At 34.2% G+C, this 22,081-nt stretch overlaps 1 long non-coding RNA gene across 1 annotated transcript; it reads right to left on the bottom strand.

Moving 5' to 3' along the window:
- Nucleotides 1–1,449: 1,449 nt before the first annotated feature.
- Nucleotides 1,450–21,858, bottom strand: LOC147914587 (uncharacterized). Its single transcript, XR_015555048.1, has 3 exons — nucleotides 21,712–21,858; nucleotides 1,888–2,001; nucleotides 1,450–1,779 (listed from the first exon to the last, which is right to left on the bottom strand). It is a non-coding gene; the product is annotated as an uncharacterized LOC147914587 (long non-coding RNA).
- Between the last annotated feature and the right edge of the window lie 223 nt (nucleotides 21,859–22,081).

Raw genomic sequence — 22,081 nt, 5'->3', positions numbered from 1 at the left:
CACACACAGAGACACACACACACACTCACACACACACAGATCCTGTGTTCCTCCTCTTTTTATAAGGGCATTAATGAGGGCCCCATCCTCATGACCTAATCTCATGCTAATCACCTCCAAATACCATCACATTGGGCGTTAGAGTTTCAACATATGATTTTGGGGCGAACACATGATTCAGTCCACAGTACACAGGCTGACTATTTGAAATAGATAAAAATTACATATATATAGATGTGTGTGTGTGTGTGCGCGTGCACGCGCGCATGCACATGCGCACATTTATAGCTTATTTTATTTTTGCCAATATAGAGTAACACTAATTGTTTATATTATTGATATGACATGGTAAAAACACCTATACAAATTATATTAATGAGAACTGTGAGTAATATGCAAATTACAAATGTATAATAAGTGGACAAATATCAATTTAATCTGAGTTATGAAGTGAGATCGTATTTGAGTTAAATAGCAGCTGGGAAGAAATTAGCTATTAATTTTCATATCATTTTTCTCAAAATGTAGGTTGGCTTAGAGCAATTAACTCAATAGAAGACTTTATTTTAACATGCCACTTTAGGCTTAACTGAAAGGTATAATACTATTCTGATCCATGGAACTTGTCCAGAGAATTTATTTCAAACAAAGTGGTGAACTCATTTCAATCACAGTAATAGATACATCTGCCTTACTAGATAGTAATGTACCCGTATACCATAAAATATTTTAAGTACCCACATACTACAAAATATTCTGTTGTTTTCTTTTGTATGCAATAGTTACTAATTAGAATTGAATAATTTTTTGTCTTATAAAGTATTATTAACCTTTTAGCCTCAGGGATTTGTCTTATTCCAATCAGTTACTCAAAATTAGTCCATTCCTTTCTTTAATAAAAATGGCTTATCTCAGGGAAATAGCATGTAATATCCGGAAAATCAAATATATTGCAACAGAAAAATCTCAGAAAATTAAAATACAGTTGGTCAAATATGTGAAGTCAATTTTGATGGTCTTGTGAGTGAAAGGCTACTAGGAATATTGGTCTAGGTAATTGAAGCAACCAAAAATTGCATCTGACATTTTGATCTGACAGTGAATACGCAGACATGGAGAAATCTCCATTATTCTTTTGGTATGTTAAAATATTTCCAAAGGTACAGGAAAGATATTTTAAAACACTAGAGCTAGGCACATTTATGTAGCGACTTTTCCAATATTTCAAAGTTGGAGACAGACACTGGACAAGGAAAAGTTTAGAATACTATTGTTTTGGAGGAAGCAGTTACAATTTTGAAGGCCTTCAATATCCAGGTATGTAATATAAACAGGGGCTGCAGCCAGGTGAGGGATAAGGAACAAATCAGAGTGTATACAACCTGTCTCAGAACACTAAAATTCAAAGTAAAGAAAGAACATTTTTCTGGACAAACAAAATATGTCCCCAAAATGAAACTGACCTGTAGACTTTCAGTGTTCTGAAAATTATGTCTAGTAAAACATTACTAATGTTTGATTAGTATTGGAAATCAAAATCATTCTATTGCTCTCCACATATACTCTTCTAGCAAAATTCCCTCAATCTAAAGCTTACTAGCAATGTTTTTCACAGTGATATTATTCAATGCATTATATTGATATAATCAGAAATCAAGTGTCAGGTCTATTTAACACAGCAATAGTCAGGAACATTTGTATGTTCATATGAGAAATGTATTCAGCCTTCCATTTCTGGCTGAGACAAAGTAACCGTGACAAGACATATCTTCTGCCAACCTTAAAGAACAAAAATAAAGGACAAAATATTAAAAAATGAACAGTTTTGAAGACACTGAAGATGGAAACTGAATGAGTTAATCTTTTCCACTGCCCCAACTTAACTACCTGAGAGATTTTCCAGGATGCAGTTCAAGGATGGGGAAGCCAGGTGGAGCCTGGTGGGCTCTCTGTGTTGAAGAGATGGAGTTGAGATTCTGGGGAGATCTAGGAGCCCAGATTCTGCAAAAGAAAATACTAGAGAGAGATTCACAATGAGAGAACTCTGAAGATCTGCAGGGGATACACCTAAATTATTTGGATGAGAAATGATTAGCACACGTGCAAGAAAAGAACTATCCAAAAATCTGAGATTACAGTGCCTAGGATAGTGCCTGTTCCCATTAGATACTCCAGAAAATCTATCACTCACAAAACATTGATACAGAACACATGAGCGTCTTGCCTCAGGAGTGGGGGAATCCTTAGACTGAGGACTAATTCAATTCGGATTAACAAATCTTAGAAGCAAGACCTGAAAGGATCAACCTATTTCCAAATAATGTATCTATGTCCTAGAGTCAAACTCCAAATATTTAAAGAAAAGCAAAAAAAAAAATAGCTCCCAGAAAGACAAAATTCACAGTTTGGAAACCAATTAAAAATTACCAGGCATGCAAAGGAGCTATGAAATATGACCCATAATGAAGAGGAAAAAAATAATCAAGTACAAATGATCCATAAATGACACATATCATTAGCACATGGAATTAGCAGAAAACAAAATTAAAACATTATATTCCATATGTTCAAAAGTTTAAGTATGTATGAAAAATTTAAAAAAGACAAATAGACTAGAGATAAAAACTAAAGTGTATAAGATGAAGACAATGCTTTTATTGGTATTAATGGCAAATTAGATCTCAAAGAAGAAAAAATTGGTGAACTTGAAGATTTCTCAATGGAAACTACTTAAAATTAAGCACAGAAAGGAAAACTGGGGAATTCAGCTCCAGGCCAAAATCTTATATGTGATCTTTCAGGCCCAGGCAAAGGAAATCATAAAGGATTTACCTGGCTGGGCTCATGGCAGAAAGTTGCCCTCCACACACCAAACTTGATGCCAGTGCATTGCAACCTCTGAAGAGAGTGGCGGTAAATACTCAGGTCCACAACCACCATTGCAATCCAGGCCCAGGTTGAAGCTGGCATGCTTACACATAGATCTTCTTTTTTGGCCAAATGACTCCGTTCTGAGGCCTACTCACCTAGGTCCACTCAGCCAAGACCATTCCTAGGCATTTCCTTGTGAGGAGATTTAAACTACTAAAAATTAAATGATTATTAAACAAAGTTTAATTTTTTTTTATTCTGTCTTAGTAAGTTGTGTTTATGAATTTTATTTAAGTTTTCAAATATACTATATATAAAGTTATTAATAATACTCATTAATTTTATTCATAAGATTTGCAACATTTGTACTTTCCTATTCTATGCCCAGTATTTTTATCTATGCCTTCCCATTCGAATTATAATTGTCATATTATACTTTCATAGTTTATTTTATCCTTGGTCTCCACATTCTTTTCAGCTGGGATAGTTTAATCTTTGTTTCCTGCCCTTTCTGTTCTCTGGAACATCTCTCTTCTACCTCAATCCATTTTCCATACTGATTTTAGATTGTCTTACAATGCATCTTTCATCACTTAAACTTCCCTGCTCAAAACTTTTGGCTACTCCTCATTTTTATTAAAAAAAAAAAAAAAGGAGAAATATTTCAGTGTACTACATATGAACTACTAATATAGCCTCAAAAGGCTCATTGACTCAACAATAATTAATATGTGCCTATTATGTCAAGCATGGGATAGGGTCTGGTTAGCAAAAACATAACAATTTCCTCTTTTATTCTAGTGAGAGAGAAAAACATTAATCAAACCATCATAAATGCATGTAAAATTTCAGAGGTGACACGTGTTACAAAGGAGAAGAACCAATTCTATGAGAATATGAAATAGAGGCATTTAATCTCACTAGGGGTATCAGTAATCATTCCTCAAAGGGGCCATGCTTCTGCTAATAACAGAAGAATAAATAACATTTGACTCAACAAAGAGGGACAGTTTGGCCCTCCAGAGGAAAGAACATGTGCAAAGGCCCTATGGTTGGAGGGGCATGGTGTTGAAAAAGAGAAAGAGAAAGCCAGGCTAGCATGGCTGGAGAGAAACAATGTGGCAGATAAGCTTCGGGGATAGGAAGGAGCCAAACCCTAAACGGTTTTCATGGTTATATTGAGGAGATTGGTCTTCATTGATGCACAACTGGAAGTCAATGATCACACTTGTGTTGTGTACAAAGTACTTTATCAGCAATAAGGACAGAGATTCAGAAGAGGCCAGAGTGGCTACAATAAAGTAGCTGGGGCAGGATTTCAGGTAAGATATGATTGTAGCTTGTACTAAAATTGTGAGGATACAAAGATTGCTGTATTGAGGAAATTATATTTGAGAGATGAAAATGACAGGACATGATGGGTACTGGGTTTGAGTGGAGTTAAGACTAAGTCCTTTTAATTCTACTTCTCCAATATATTTCAAATTGATTAAAATTTTTATGCACATCTATATTGTCTTAATATAGGTTTTAATATAATCTTTAACATAAACTTAATATAATCTTTAGTATAGATCCCAATAAAATGTTTTATTATATTTTAATCTTATCCTTACAAGTCACTGGCTCCAAAACTAATCCCCTACAAAATGCATTATCCGTTCTACCCATATTTCCCTGTTTAACTTCATTCAATACTTCCAAAAATGATATAAGTTCCTGAATACTATATGCAAACTTTTGTCCATCATTCATGATTTCCACAACCTAACTTTTCCAAACGGATACAAATTGTCATGTTCTGTGCATACGCTGTTTCTTTGCCTTTGAATGTCCTGGAGAGTAATTTTTTTTCTTGTCAAACACACACACTAACATTACATACTCAACAGGTAACTTCTTTAATCAACACTTACTTGAATTTTCCAAAGAGTTCTAAGCTCTTTCCTTTGCTCTAATTCTGTATCTTGTAAATTCTTATATATATCTGGAATACCTAAGCATTTCGTTTTTTTTTTTTAATTGCAAGGCTAACTCTCAAACCAAAAAAAGAAGAAAAATGCAGTGCCTTTTTTGTACCTTATTAGTGTGTTCCTATTTCTAGAAGATGTGCTTTTGCTAAATAGTCAACGCTCATTAAATTGTTTATTATTTGTGGACCTCAAGTACACGCTATGTATTTGCAAAAACAATAAAAAAAAAGGATTTCACTCTTTTGTAAGGCAATGTTTTTAAAATACAATGTCTGAATGAAGGTTACAATATTCACCTTCTAATTTCGTTGACAAGTATTTTATTTTTAAAGTTGCATATAAATAAACAAGAATGCCCGTATTGTCTATAAGTTTAATTTCTCCTTTATACTCTAATTACAATTTGGTGAGACTAAATTCTCTAATATGATGTATTAGTAGATACTGTTGAAAGTTTTTGTAGTAATTTCAAGAAAATATTTAAAATTGCTAAAGCACAATTGAGGCTATTGCATTTCTTTGGTATATTGACTTTTTACACATAGAAAATCAAAGTTTAATTAGTGTTCACGTTTGATGAAAGGCTTTACCTGGCAGGTCTCAGGCTAAGCTTCTGTTAGCTCTGACGACAGTAAATAGATTTTCGTAGTAAGCCGTATAAATCCATCTGAACACATGTAATAACGTTTCCTTTTCTTGTTTACTAGATTTGCCCTTATTAGAAATTCAGTACTGGTTTCATTTGCATATTCTTTATTTTCTATTCAAAAATATTAATTAAATTATTTTGGATACCATAGATGGAACATTGAAAACGTTCCTCGATGCTCATTTTATGGCTTTAATAATATATCAGTAAAATATAAAAATCTGCATGTTTTCAATTCTGATCTATTCAAAGAATGTGCCTTTGATTACTAGTGGGGTTATAGTTATGTGTTGCCAATGTGGAAAGGATGGAATTTGACTTAATTCTAGTCCCTACTCTCTCAAGCGTTGATATAAGGGAAAATATGTTAAAGAAAACTCTCCAACTATTCCCCAGCTCAAAGACACCTACTCTAGATCTTTCCAAGACACTTAGAAAATCAGTGCCCTAAAATTGGCACTTCTGTTTATATTGTCCCATAATCTCTGGAATTGATTTAAAAGTCTAACTCTGTGCCATGTGGGGCTATGGCCGCCAACTGAAATCATTTTTATGGAGCAGGAAATGAGACACAAAATCCTTCTGGCTTTTTTTGTCTTGTTGGTTTTTATTTTACTTTTCACCTATCATAGAATTGGATTGCATAATTTCCTTGTTTCAGTGACAATCACGAAGTGTTTATTTTATTTTGAAATTACCAATTCTCGAGACTGAAAGAAACATTGAATCATTTGGTAGATCCATGCACCCTTCTCCTATTTGTGAATTGTTTCCGCAGCGCTTCCTGACTAAGACACACTTCAGAGTCTGTCCTAGTAACCCATTACTACATTTCAAACTCTCTCAAATTATGGGCCACTGAAATGACAATTACTTTGAGGCTGTGATATAATCATTGCAAGTACTAGTTATGGCCACAGCGCCAAAAGAACATTTAGGTTTATTAAGTTATTTTAATGTATTTTGTTTTTATTTTTTTGCTACAGCTTTTCAGATTTTAGCTGGTATTTATATCTATGATGAAAAGCACTTTGGTTATGTTAAATAAATTGACTTGCTACTAAATTAAACAATATAATACATAAATTAAACAATAAATTAGATTAAAAAATTCACATTTTAAAATTGTCTTTTATCCTTCCTCCACTTCCTTTGCTACACAGACAGTGAATATAAAATTGTAAGAAGAAAAGGTTATCTAATGAACATTTTTAGTTTGTTTTATCCCTCTTTTTAAAACGTATATGTGACAATATTAGTAAAACTTTGCAAAGCAAAAGAAAGCCACTTTAAGATAGATAAGTTCAGTTCGTAATTAAACTTGCTATTTAAAATCACCGTTTTTATGTTGGCTTTTTTGCAGGGATCACAAACATAACTATCTTTCAGTATATTATATCCTGCAATATGCTCCAGTTTACCATAAATAGAGATTTGATTTCCATTAAAAACAAACAACAACGTGATATTCTTAAAGAAACATTTAACTAAAAACAAACAGCAGACGTTTTTAAATACCAACAAAAAGCATTGTGATACCATGTAGATCTAAAATTGGAAATAATTGCACAACAAATATTTACATTAGGCTGCATATGATTACTCGTGATTAGAAAGTTTACTCATGATTCTCTCGACATCATAAAGACGGTCCTTTGTGACTAAATATTGTGTGCAGATCTGTTTTACCAGAGTCAGAATACTTTTTGCAATACAGTTAGTACTTGGGTGTTCCTGGGCTGTGATAGAACTATGGAGTCAATCCTTAAAAAGGAAAATGTAAAAACTCTGTATCTCTAATTAAAAAGAATTGGCTTAATAAGTGAAAAAATAAAATCCTTTAAAATAATCAAATAAAAGTACATAAGCACCTAAAAGTCAGACTGTGGAAAAACCTCAAAAAAGATTATATTTGACAATATTCATCAGTCTTTTTGGTTTTTTTTTGTGAGGAAGATCAGCCCAGAGCTAACATCCATGCCAATCCTTCTCTTTTTGCTGAGGAAGACTGGCCCTGGGCTAACATCTGTGTCCATCTTCTTCCACTTTAAACGGGACACCATCACAGCATGGCCTGACAAATGGTGCATTGGTGCGCGCCCGGGATCCAAACCCAGGCCGCCAGCAGCAAGCAAAGCACAACACGCGCACTTAACCACTACTCCACGGGGGCCGGCCCCCATCAGTCTATTATTAATGACATATCTTCTTTGGATCCTTAACACCCTTGGTGTGAAATATAAAAAATATCTTGCTATCAAATTTGCCATATTGCATACTGGCTGAAAGCAACAAATTTTTTTGCTGCTTGGGTTGAAATAGCATCCATATCACTTATGAGCTTTGGGACCTTGAGAAAGTATCCTAACTGGGCCTCAGTTTTCCCGTCTGTTAAATGGCATAGTACATACCTCAAAAGATTATTGTGAGGATTAAATAAATAGTGAATAGGATAGCATTATACACATATAAAGTATTATATGTTTTAGCTATTTGTAATTTACTAAAGCCTTTTACTTTAATCATCTGAAATAAAAAATCACTTTGCATCAATGTAAAGTCTTATTAAAAAATATTTCGGTCAAAAGTAAGATTTCATAAAATTTGGCTAGTGTAGTAGATGATAAAAATAATAAAATCTACTTATCATTAATCACTTATAATATAAGAGACCCCTCAGTAAACCCAAGTTTTTTCTTCCATTTTTCCCTTTGAATTGTCTTTGTTAGATCAGTATAAAACACCAGTGCAAATTCTGATGTTAGTCTTAAGTTATTATAGTTGCTGCCTCTACTGTATTTCTTTATAGCAAGCTTGAACCAAACAAAAATGCTGGATCATTGGAAAATTTTAACTCAATGAAGATCCATATTTTATTCATCATGTTATAGGGAATACGTAGCTAGTGTTAAAATATTTGTTTAAAAGGTAGTGTAAAAAATTGTAGTCACAATATTGTTTTATAAAATATGTATGTCTCTGTGTTATATTTAAGAAATTAATATTGAGTTTTTAAAGTATATATTTTCAGATACCTCTGATAGCAGTTAATTTTCTTTTCAGATATATTAGTACTTTAAAGAACTACAAAACAGACATATTTGCTTAAAGATAATCACAAGGACATTGAGACAGTAATATTCTTGTTTGTCTTTATTTAAATCTATAAAGCAAAAGAAGAAAATTAAGCCAGACTATCATATTCAATTCATAATATAATTTGGTACAAAGAGACACATTTTTTAGCAAGGTAATAAGGTAAGTGAAAATGAGCAGATGGTGGGGGTGTGTGTGTGTGCGCGTATGTGAAACAATCTATACATCTTCAGGCAATAACATTGTAGTCCACTCTCATGAAAACGTAACAAATCAAAGGAACATATAGATTGATTTAAGTATGGGGCTGTAAACTCCATGTTTTAACAGTCACATCCTTCATAACTTAACTAAAATGTATTTGTTTATTTTTCTGAAAATTAAAGTTTCTGAAATTTAATCAAATTAATAACCACAATATAAGTTGGCATTGTAAATTTCCAGACAATATCACATTTACAAAGCAAGCCTTTATAAAATCAAGTCACTGTGAGAAAGTACAAACATTATGCTCAAAGATAGTAACACTTATTTAAAAGCATTGTAGCTGAATGAATACAAAACAACAAAAAACTATTATCTCTGTGACTGATAATATAAAGTTAAAAGGATACTTGAATTAGGAAAAAAATTCTTTTATACGTACATTTTTTTATTTCAAAAGGTACACAATTCTCATTTTCTGATTTATTCATATATATATATACACATATTTATTCTGATATAGTCAGTAAATTAGAATATGTGAGGATTTATTTTTATTATTTCAAAATTGTGTCAAAAATATAACAATAATTATAATGGCAGATTGTTGATTTTAATTTGTACTGTATAATTTAACATGGTACATGTAAGAATGTTGACAAGTTTTTTAATGATTATATGAGTTGTATCTGTGATAGAATAAAGGTACAGAACCCCAGAAATGTGGAATTCTTTCTGAATGTTTTTTTAGTAAATTGCTATGATCTATATCATCATCTCTGACCCCCTTCCAAAAATAAATCAAATAAACAAAGTCCAATCTTATCCAACAACTGAAACCTAACCAATGAGGTAATTAAATTAAAAGTAAAAAATATATAGAAGATGAAACTGAGGGGAATAATGAGGTAAGATAACAGTGGTAACACCATCAATATTTGTATCACAAAATAACATATATGGTCGTTGCATGATATTTTCTTATAATTTTACCATATTTAAGGAAAATATTAATTTGCTATTTTGATAGATATGGATTATGACTTTTCCAAATTATCAATGGTTCAAATTAATACAATGAACATGATCAGTTTATTTAATAATATGATGAGTTGCATATTCAATGTCTTTTTTAAAACACTGCATACATATTAAGGATTTGGGAGAATCAAGGTTATGACTAATGACTGTAAAGGAATAGGAGAGCAGTTTGCTGGAACTAATTACCTTTAGGAATTGTTCTGTGCAAAAATTGGTATTTGATTACTCTCGTTTGTCTTTTTTCATTTGTTTCTCGCTATGACCTCTGTGATTTCTAAGCCTTTGTCTAAAATTTAGGAAGACGGAATGGATTAAAGTAGAATTAGAAGATAATAGATCTGCTCTTTTGCTTTTCAAATATATCTCAATCATATATTTCATTATATTTATTGAGAATATTTCCTTTCTCAGAATTTTATGGTGAAATAGATGGAAAACAATGTAGTTAAGGCTTGTAGAAAATGAAATGAGTGATTTCATTTAATTTAGAGGTTCATATAAACACTTATGAAAGCAAAACATGACTTCTTGTATGCACATTTGAATAAACTACTCCAATTTCACATTTTAATTTCACCTTCTTTTAATAACTTTTGCCAGTTTCAAATGCTACCTGCTTATGTGAGATGGTTTGTAATGACTGTTTCCTACAGTCTCCCAATTTTTGTACTCATTCTTATTTTTTCCTCTTTGCTTGAAGACTTAGACCTCATTGTTTCAATTATCAGTTGTAGTTTCGTATTTCTCTAATTTAGATTTTCAGCTCTTCCTTATGTTACACGTCACTCGGACAGCCAGCTTAACAAATTAAATATCAAAATCATTTACATATTTTAAAAATCTCCTTGTAATGAACCTATCACTTAATCATCCAACTAGGCGTTAGGGGGAGAAAAAAGACCTCTATTCTCACCTAGAAAACAGTCCCTTACTTTTTTCTGCTGTTTCTGACTGCATCCCTATTGTATTTACCATTTTTGTCTTCCAGAAATTTGACAATTATAATTTCCCTTCAGCCCATATACTCTTGCTCCTGTTTTCCCATTCTTTGGAATATCTTTCCCAACTTTCTTTAGTTTAACTCTGCTTATCTTCAAGCCACAAGAGAAGCTGTCTCTTCCAGGAAGCCATGTCTGAAATTCTAAGCCAATCTAGATGTTAACTCCCTGTGTGCTTCAGTAGTTTCTTTTGCTTGTTTTTATCACAACAATCACCATCTTATATCGGCAAATGATCTTCAGTGTATGTCATCACCAATTTAAGAACTTTTAGTGGCTAACAGGGAATCTGATGTTCAATAAAATTGGATTGACCAAACTGAATTAGACAACAAATGTTATGTGGCTCTATGTAGCCTGTCGTTATTTCACTCACTGAACTGAATCATTTTAAATTTAAAATATTCACTTTATTCTTTTCCCAAGGCCTCTATTTATTTTTTCAGGAACAATATTTATTTTTAAGCATAATTTCAATTAATCACTTCTTTTTTTTTTTTTGTGAGGAAGGTCAGCCCTGAGCTAACATCCGTGCTAATCCTCTTTTTGCTGAGGAAGACCGGCTCTGAGCTAACATCTATTGCCAATCCTCCTCTTTTTTTTCTCCCCCAAAGCCCCAGTAGATAGTTGTATGTCATAATTGCACATCGTTCTAGTTGCTGTATGTGAGACGTGGCCTCAGCGTGGCCGGAGAAGCGGTGCGTCCGTGCCCGCCCGGCATCCGAACCTGGGCGGCCAGTAGCAGAGCTGCACACTTAACCTCTAAGCCATGGGGCGGCCCCAATTAATCATTTCTTACTTAGGACAACTGGACTATCAATTGCTCTGTCAATATAATCATTACCTAGCACGTCGTCCTGTAGAAAGCTTACTCTCATTCATACATAATTCATTTATTTTCACCTCTGAGAATTTATATGTTGCCACGTACAGATAAAAGACTATATACCTCATTCTCTTTGCAGTCTCTTTTCTCTTTTAGTTCATTATTCAAAAGATGATTCATGGGTCACCTTTAATGAGTGGAGGCCTCTGATGTTTCTTGCTAGTGTACTCTATAAGTTAGAATCAAACGATTGTATATGATTGTATAGGTGTATTTCAATTTGAGAAATAATATTCCCCCTAACAAAAAATTTTATGAGAAAAAGGTTAATTAATGTAAGTCTTTGAAATTTTGGTGAATCCCCAGTCTTTGGCAAAATTAAATCTAACCAAAAGAAATCAATAAGCCCATTGCCTAGGAGACGGATTGTACTTTTAAAGAAGGAGTAACTTGAATTAACTTTAAATTGCTTCTCTTCCTCAGGCTGGAATAAATCCCCAAACTAGATTTTTAATTGGTTCCTGAAGCTCTTTTTTCTCAAATAGAAACATCAAACTCACTCTGAAATGGAATTTGAAGTCTACATTAGCCCAAGGCAGGAAAAAACAAAATGAAATAAAATTTACGTCCACATTTTCTCTTTAATCTAACTCTTTTTACTTCTTGTAAAATCCCTAAGAAGGAAAAATCAACATTGCTTTGTTTGATGTTTGTTTTTTCTTAAGTGGTGACGTACATGGGAGTAAACTCCTCTTAATATAAGGCAATTTCCACTTTAAAAATGTGTATCAGGTCAAAAGACCATGGGAATGCAATTCAAATATAAATAAGGATTCTAAACACACTTAGTAGTTGATTTCTGATTTATGAGGTTAAATTAAACAGATTAAAGATTAATTATATTTTAGTATTTATTTTATCTATTGCTTTTCCGTGCCATATATGTATTCTTCGTATCGTGGAGTAAGTCATTGCTGAAATTAAAAGGGGGTATTTACACTATTGACAAAGGCTATATATGATTTTTTTAAAAGAAAGGAGTCTGTTTATTGAAACCAAAAAAACAGAGAATACTGTTTTAGTATATACGTATTGTGGAAAGTTTATTCTATTGTATTTGATGTAAAACTTTGCCATGCACTGTTCTAGTCCATACTCCTCTACCCACCACTAACCTCCCTCTAGATGGTGCAAAAAAATGAAGCAAAGGATTCAACAATAGCCTCACTGGTGTCATCCTTAATTTCCAGCCCTTTCATTATCCCATATGCTTGGCAATTAACTACATTTTATATTTCTTTTAGAAAATCGAGGGTACCAATTATGTTACCAAATTTTAAGCTATTAATTATGCCATTGATAGAGAGAGATAGAGTGAGTTAAGTCACATTATTTGTGGTAGTTATATTCTATGAGGTCACTTTAAACACTAAATTAGCCAACACTGAACTATTGCTCCTAGGGGAATTACAGGATTAGGTTCCTGAGAGCCTCTGGTCACAAGATTTTTGTCAGCTGCTCAATACATAACCTTGTTTTATGTGTGTTTCTGTTTAATGACACCCTATTCAATATATATGTTGCTTTTGTTAACACTGAATTCACTACCAACAACACTATAACTTATAACCAAACAAATCTTATTTTATACACTTATCTTTTCTGTAAGGCACATCACAGCTTTCTTGTGCTTAGGAACACTAGACGGCAATTTAACAATACATCTGGGAGCCATTTTAAACAGGAAAAAGCATAAAAATGAGAAAAACTAATAGGCCACAAAAGGAACACTTCTTTGTAGTACAAAAGCTGAAAGAGGGCTGAGTGTCGCCTTGTTCAACCTCATCTGAGACCATGCATGTCAGGCAACTCAAACATTTGCTGCTCTGCACATGTCCATGAATGCCCTTGATAGTACTGCAAGTATTGATTTGGGGGTTACAAATAAATTCTAGCAAGTAGGCAAACTCACAAATACAGAATCTGAGAAAAAGGAGGATTGAATATAAATATATTTATATATATATTGTATGAGTATTCACGTACACTGTATATGCACATATGTATATATAATAATATGTATAGTATATGAATATAAGTGTTTATGATATACATGCATAAACATGTTTGTGCACATGCACATATGTATGTGTGTGAATATATGTATATGTGTATGTGTATATCACCTTTGAAGATTTAGAAGAAGGATCGTAAAAGAGATGTAATTTTCCACAGTTTACAAATGTTTCTCATAAATATAGAGTAGTCTAGTAAGCTTGGCATGAGCTTCAGAGATATTTTTTCTCATAATTTACATATTCTTTCCATAAATTGACTTTTTGTATAGTTTTAATATTATGTAGGTTTAGGACAATATTTGCTTGAATAAGGATAAACCTCAACATCCTGTAGGAGTATACACAACAATAATTTCCCTATGTGCTGAGAATTTCAACAAGAGAAAATTTATAGAGGATTTATTTCCCCAAATGTAGAATATATTCTGTGGTAAACCAAATCCTGACCCTCCAAAGATGTCCACGTCCTAATCCTCAGAAATTGTGAATAGGTAAGGTACATGGCAAAGAGAAACTAAGTGTGCAGACAGAAGTAAGTTTGCTCATCAGCTGATGTTAAAATAGCGAGATTGTCCTGGATTACCTGTGTGGTCCTAATATATTCACAAAGGTTCTTAAAAATGGAAGAAGTAGGCATAAGAGGGGAGTCAGAAAAAGAACTGTGATGACAGAAGCAGTTTCAGAATGACGTGATGTTACAAAGACTCAACCCTGCATTGCTGGCTGTGAAGCTGGAGGAAAAGAACCACGGAATGATCTATAGTGACTTTTGCTGTAAATAGATTTTGTCTTCACAATCTGTTGGTGATAGTTTGCATTATTGAACTGTAATCACAAAAAAACATTTTGACATTTTTTAAATCAAATATAGCTTCTTCCATGGTTGTAAAAAAAAATAAAAAAGAACCACGGTTGAGAGCCAGGGACACTCTCTAAAAACTGGAAGAGGCAAGGAAAAGGATTCTCCCTTAGAGACTCCAAAAGGAATGTGGCCCTGCTGAGTTTAGTCCAGTGAGATTTCAGACTGAGAACTGTAAGATAATAAATTTCTGTTGTTTTAAACCACTAAGTTTGTAGTAATTACTTATAGCGGCAATGGAAAATTAATGTCTCTCTCCTCCCTTCTATCTCTCTAATTCTGTATACACACACACACCCATGCGTGTACACTATACACATACATATATAAACATGTAAAATATATATTATACAGATATTTTACCTATCTGTGGTTTGTATTACATATTAGCATGCCTATATATACTGATTTCCATCATTTCAAATATTAACTCCAGTGATATATTTGTATAAACACTGGCTTGCTTTCAACCTGTATTTCTGTAATTGTATCTTTTGTAAAGAGACACTTGTTTTGGGTCTATGAAAATGGGAGCAACTCTGAACATTTAGTCCATGCCTTAAGTTCAAGAAGATTCACATTTTGGCTTTTTCAGTAGCAAACCTGCCCCTCGTACCAACATTTGAAAGTCTTACGTGCCCTGATGGAGCCCCACATGTTATTACAGAGAAGTTAATGAAACTTGTGTAAGGTAGAGAGATAACGTCTTATCACTTTAACAATTAACCTCAGAGTTCTTCTTAGGAAAGGAACCGTGTTTGTAGAACATATTTTGATGGGCTGTGTAGAATAAATACGACGCTGAGGATGTGAGAGGAGAGCGGGAACCTGAACAATACAGGTGGATGGAATAGCTGTACTAAATCAGGAAATATGAATAATAATGGAGAGGTACCCATTAGTAGTTTTGTTATAAATATTTCATCCCCATAGCGCAATTTATAGTAAGATTGTGTTGCTTTGGTTGAATATGTTCTCAGTTTCTGAAGGTTGTATTGCCTAGAGGGGAGAATAGGAGGCTGCTGTAATCGGCCTCTCCCTCCTGAATTTCATCTCCCAACCGCCCCATATGCACTGCCCACTGACTTACAAGGGCAAAGGACCTTTATTAGTGTGACAGAAAATTGGAGGGAAATTTTATTTCTAAAGAAGGAATTTTTTATGCACCGTAACTTGGCTGCTCTCCCAATTACCACCCGTCTCCCACCATTTTGCTATTGTAAACATCGCAAATCAATGAACTGTATAGATCCAAAGTAAATTACATTAGGAAGTTTTCATATTTTTTGGAATTTTTTTCATTTTGTTATTTATTGTGTTCTTCTTTTTATATTCTGTAAGTGTTTATGTTTTACAAACATGTTTTAGAGTACGATTTTGTCATTTTTAAAGGAAGGTGTTAGATGAAAGAGGAGGATTCTGTGTTGAGGCCTACAGACAATGCTGAGATGCTTAGTGATGAAGAATTGTAGTCTTCTGTCATTTTACTGCCCTCATGACCAAGGGATCCCAAAAAGTTAGTCTTTCCAATGAAAGCTTCCTATCAATAAGTTTTACATGTGTTGGTAATCCAAGTTATTGAATACCATTGGAAATCACCTGAGGGAGGAGGTGACTAGGAACAACTTGTAAATGTGGCAATGGCTCCAGTAAAATTTTAAAAACACTAAACTATATTTCACAACCATTCGAAAAATAAAGGAGCTATTGGAATCTCAGAATGAAGCCTTTATTTACAAAGTTATAATTAGTGCAAATGCTTAGAAAGAAAGTCATTTAGTAGTAAAACTGAAGCATAGTCAGATAAAGGAAAGTCAGGTTTTGAGAACCTAATAATTCCAGCATGCATAGTGAATAAAATGCTAGCAAACAATGCAGTATGAGAGAAGCAAAAATATTTCACTCTCAAATAGCATTATATGTTGATATATTGATGACATGTCACATCCTACAGAGGAGATGTTTTGTATTACATTGAAAGAAACAAAACAAAACAAAACAAAAAACCCTTCTGTATCCAGGTTGAGAAGTCAACAGATTTCACCAAAACATGTCAAGCTTTAGCATTTGAAATATTTTTAAATGATGGTCAAATCTGAAAATACATTTTTCTTGCTACAAAGAGCTGGCCCCAACAATTAAAGGCAAAGATATACTTAATGTTTTATTCGTATCTAGAAACAAAAGGTCTTTCTTGGAGGAAACGCGTTGGCGTCTGTACTGACAGTGCTCCATCCACAATTGGCTCCATGAAGGGTTACACCTCCTACAGAATAAAGAAAATCCTGCATCTTCCCAACAAATCAATTTCTTTGCAGAGATACACTAGTGCCAAAGCCTTTAGAGATTAAATTTAAAAATTGTATATGATGCTACAAAAAGACTCCCATTTATTACACAAAAACTAGTTGATCTAATCACATTGAAGAAAAATGCCTGAAAATCTCACTTAGATGACATAAAATCCCTGCCACACGTAGAAATTGGGTAGGTTACCAAAAGATGAGTTTTCCATAGTGTATTGAACTGAAAGGTGAAATACGTGAGTATATACAAGAAAAATATAAGCAGATTTTGCTGAGTGCTTTGAAGATAGAGAACAGCTGCAGAGCTAGCTCACTTAGCCGACATTTGTCATCACATGATCCAGTTGAACAAGTCACTACAAGACCCGGGAGAAAATACCTTTTTTCTTCAAGTGTAAGCTTTTTGGACTTTAAGGGAAACTGAATGTAAAAATCATACTGCAAAAGAAAGTTTTGAAATGTTTCTATTGCTGATTGGGATTCAGAGAATGGGTGAATATCAGCAAGATTTTAGGCTTATTGTAAGCCAACTAGAAGATCTGACCAACAAAATTATAGTTTCTTCCTTTCCTTTCAACATAAATATATGACTGCGTAGGGTTCCTTTCTTTGAATCTTCTGCTTAGCCTCAAAGCTTGACTTTGAGGGAAAAGAAAGAATTTTGCAAGATGAGTAGTTAAAATAGTTGTTTTAAGATCCTTATCTTCTAATATCAACATCTATGTCATCTAGATTTTGACTCTGCTCATTATTTTTTTTCTTGAGAATTGGTTATGCTTTTCTTTTTCTTGATACATTTAACAATTTTGAGTTGGATCCTGGACATTTTAAACGTTATGATGTAGAGAATCTGGGTTCTGTTATATTCCTCCTAAGAGTGCTAATATTCTTTGTTTTATTTTAAGATGCAATTAGCTATACAGTTAATTCAATTACAAAAATCTTTCTTCCTTGTAGTGGGGGGTAGCTCAAATTTACATCCGATTCTTTGAGTTTTAGCTGGCCTTTTTGAAGTCAATACCATGTTTGTCTGGTTCAAGGGTCAGCCAGGTATTTGGGCAGAATTTGTACACAGAATTCGGAGCTTCCTCTCCTTGGCTCTCCTCTTTCTGAGATTTTCACCTTCAGATTCCAGTGGCTGTGATTGCCCTGAACTCTGTCTTGCAGTTCTTCAAAAGAAGGAGGCTGTGGGTTTTTCTACTGAATTTTTACCCTCCCCCTCAGACCAGTCCTGCCTGGACTAGTCTCAGGCTAAAAGCACAGCTTTGAGAAATGCCTTCACCTTGTGTTTTTCCCTCTTTCCAAGTGTTAACTCCCCTCCAGTACCTGCTTTTTTATATATTTATTTTTCCATAAAATATATATTTATCTTTTTTCTTTATTCAGCTTAAATCACTGAAATGTATCAGTAAAAATAAACTTATATTTTATATATTGCATGTGAGAAAACATACCTCACTAGAATATTGTATAGTAGTAATTTTTTTATAAGATATTTAGGCCCACTTAGATGATAAAGCAAAAGTATCAAACAGGACTCTTTTTTTTATGAAAAACGGGAGGAAGAGGCTGAAATTTCCTCTTCCTATCTTAATAACTTGCTTTAGAGTTGATGTCCTCATAAGAAGAGAGAAGCAAATATAAAAATAGAATTGATAAATTGGCCAAAATAAAGAGAGCTACAGGAAAATGTTGTCTAATTAAAAGATCATTGAAGATGATTTATAGATTATTATATCTACAATTACAGATCATTCTGATATATAGTGTGCTATGCAGATAATTTTTTCTTTTAATGTAGAGATTCCCTGAGACTTGACCAGTTTCTTAAGGGTCCCTCCAGGAAAAATAAAATAATAAAAATAATATTAAAATCATTTAAAGTTAATAAGAAACCATAGAGTATTATTAAATAGGACTATGAGATCACAACATTTTAGTTTTGAGAATATAGAACTTAGTATTCATTTGAGAAAACACACACAGATTTAATTGAAAATCTACCATTTTGGCACCACTGTATCTATTTGTTTAGAATGGGAAGTTTTAATTGACATGTGGTGGGATTTCAGTTTGTTCATGAGACTATTAGATTTAATATTTTTTATGTTTTCAATAGATTAAATCTCTTTTTACTATCATGTTTTGACAATAAACCTAGATTGTCAATGTCTCAAGCACATAGGTGACAGTCATATATCCGGAAGATTTAAGAGATAATGATGCAGATAATGAGGAAGGCTGTAGTTGACCCAGGGGTAGGAGACCTAAGTGTATCTGTTTATTCATAGATTGGTGACAGTTTACTAAGATGCTAATCCTTACTTCTTTTAATTGAATTGAATATGTTTTGAAAAATGAAAGATCATTTAAAGGCTGAAACATTTAACACTAACATTCTGGCAACATTTCTTAGATTCCCATTGGTATTGAAATACAAAATGCTATGAAATATCACTGTAATGTATCGAGGCAATTTCCTTTTCCTGTGCTTGTGGGTTGATATTTCTGAACAACGGCTGCAGATTACATTCTGAAAGCATGCAATTGATTTTCAAATCCTTTTCATCCTGATTGCAATGTTTAAACAGCCATCTGAGAAACATTTCCTGAGACGAGATAGACTGCTTTTTGTTTTACATGGCCAATAGTTTAAATTTTAGGTTGACATTTAAAGAAATAAATATTCAAGCATGAGGTAAATTTGAAAGTCATTAAGATTAAAGGTTTACAGTAACATATTTTCCTTAAGTGTTGAAACAAACATTGTATCATGTTTATCCAATACTAACCTGGCTAACATATGAAGAATGGAAGCATTGATTTGACTTTGACCCAAATAATGACGTACATAATTATAACCTTTGCAAGAATGAATTAAAGCATATTCTAACCTTTTCATTATTTCACAATCAGAAGATCATTACTCAAAAGGGAAAGGAATGACTTTGCAGTGGGCTCTTGCTCAGAGTTATATTTCAAGTTTTCATCATAATGGAATGGAAGGACAGGAAAAGGAAGATGGGGACACTCTATCAAATCATTACTTGTAGTTTTTCACATGTAATCCTCAATATGGCTTAAGATTAACCAAGAGAACAACCCATTTTATTTCAGCAACAAATCTCTCAGTAGGTTGATGGAGCAGATGCATAATATACGTTATTTGAATACTTCAGCATATAACTTTTATTTGCAAAATGCAAGGAAGATTTTACTTTAAAGAGAAAACTTCATACCTTAAGGATTTAATTAAAAAATACAAGTGAACAAAAATTATGAGAGCCTGTGAACATTAAAATAGATGAAAATTGCAAACCTTTAATATGAAAAAGTAAATTATATCATCCCTTGATTTGTTGAACATAATAATGCTTATTGAAATGAGTCAAATGACATTTTTTCTTCTGAAGGTCTTTCTGATATATGGCATTTGAAACTTACTTCATTGTTCATGATCATTAATGTTTAATTTCAAAGATCATTTAATATGTACTTTGTAAGGAAGTCTGGATTTAGACTCCCAAGTTTGCTTGCTTGATTGATTTGGTGAACTCAAAGAAAGACACTGCTTAGTCAAAATTCACACAACGCATGGACTGTAAGTACCCCAAAGTGAATTCTCAATTCTATATAATTGCTAATTTTTAAATAAATAAAAAAAAGATTGTTTAACTTTTGTCCAATCCTTTCCAAGGGCAAGTGAGAGTTTAATACCTCCATCTATATTTAGCCCAAAGCATGATTTTTTGGTAATTCAACTTAAACAAACCTGTACTGATGGCCTACAGTGAGCCAGGTTCTATGTCATTCACCAAAGATACTTCAGTGAACCAAACAAAAACACCAGCCTACGTGGAGCCTATATTCTAGAGGTGATGGGGCAACAGATAACAACAAACATAAACACACAAATGATATTTTATATTAAAAGGTGATGAGCTCTGTGAGATGAAAGATAAAGTAGGGCAAGGAAAAGGCTTGCAATTGTAGGTGGGGACTGCGGTTGGGTTACACTTTTATTTAAGCAGATAAGGGTATGCCCATTTTGGGGATATTTGAGCAAAAATTTGAAGAGGTAAGGGAGTTCACCATGAAGATATTTGGGGAAAATTGGTCCAGGCAGATGCGGAACAAAATCCTAAGAGTGGAACTTGCATGGCACATTTGGAGAAAGCTATGAGTCTAGTGTGGTTGGAGAGGAGTAAACAAGAGTGAAAGTAATGGCAGACGTCTGAAAACTAACGTGGGGGGCAATCATGTGGGGGTTTTAAGTCATTTTAAAAAGTTTGGCTTAGAGGAGGACGGAGTCAAGATGGCGGAGTAAGCAGACTCAGAACTCACCTCCTCCCGCGGACACAGCCAATTTACAACTACTCGTGGAAAAATTACCCCTGAGACAGAAGTGAAAACTGGATAAGAGGAACTCCTACAACAACGGACAATCCTAACTGAGGTGGAAGAGGCAGAGACCCCCTTCTGGAGAGGAAAAATGCCGCCTTCACAAGCCGCCAGCTTCACGGCCGCCGGGAGCAGCTCACAGGTCCGCAGCCCTCCCTGGAGGCGCGGGGCCCTGAGCCGGGAGCGCCCCCGCTGTGGGCATTGTGTGGACCCAGCACAATCGAGACCAGCGGCATAATATCTGACTTTGCCTGCTACTAAAACACTGGGGAGACCCCCAGAAAACCCGGTTCACAAAGAAACTAAAACTGGCTCTTAAAGGGCCCGCGCGCAAACTCACCCGTTTCAGAAAGCATCCTAAAATCACCAGAAAGAAAGGTGCACAGTGCTGTGGTGAAAAGAGACTCACCTAATAGGCCCTGAGTGCATCTCGGTGAGGGGTGAGACCTCTCCAGGGACTGGGAAATTGGCGGCAGCCATTGTTGTGGCCTGGTGTGAGCGTGCTGACACAGATGCCATTGGAGTTCTCCCTGAGGCCTGCTAGCCCAGGGTCTGCCCCACCCACTAGAGCACCGATTTAATCCAGCACAGCCAGGGGAGGCAGCCCACCCTAGAGACTGGCCCCACCCAACAACAAGCCCTCAGGCAACTTGTGGGCCTGCATAGATTGGTGACTGGATTCTCTGCAGCCTGGCAACTGAGCTGACTTGAGCGGGGCAGGGTGTGCACAAGGAGCAGGTGGAGAGTGTGGGGCAGTGGCAGAGTGTGTGGGGCTCCCG

This window comes from Ceratotherium simum, chromosome 18, assembly GCF_057802395.1.
Source record: "Ceratotherium simum simum isolate JZ-2026a chromosome 18, ASM5780239v1, whole genome shotgun sequence".
NCBI classification, from domain to species: Eukaryota; Metazoa; Chordata; class Mammalia; order Perissodactyla; family Rhinocerotidae; genus Ceratotherium; species Ceratotherium simum.
Note: the sequence above shows the minus strand (reverse complement) of the source record. Positions and strands in the feature narration are given on the sequence as shown.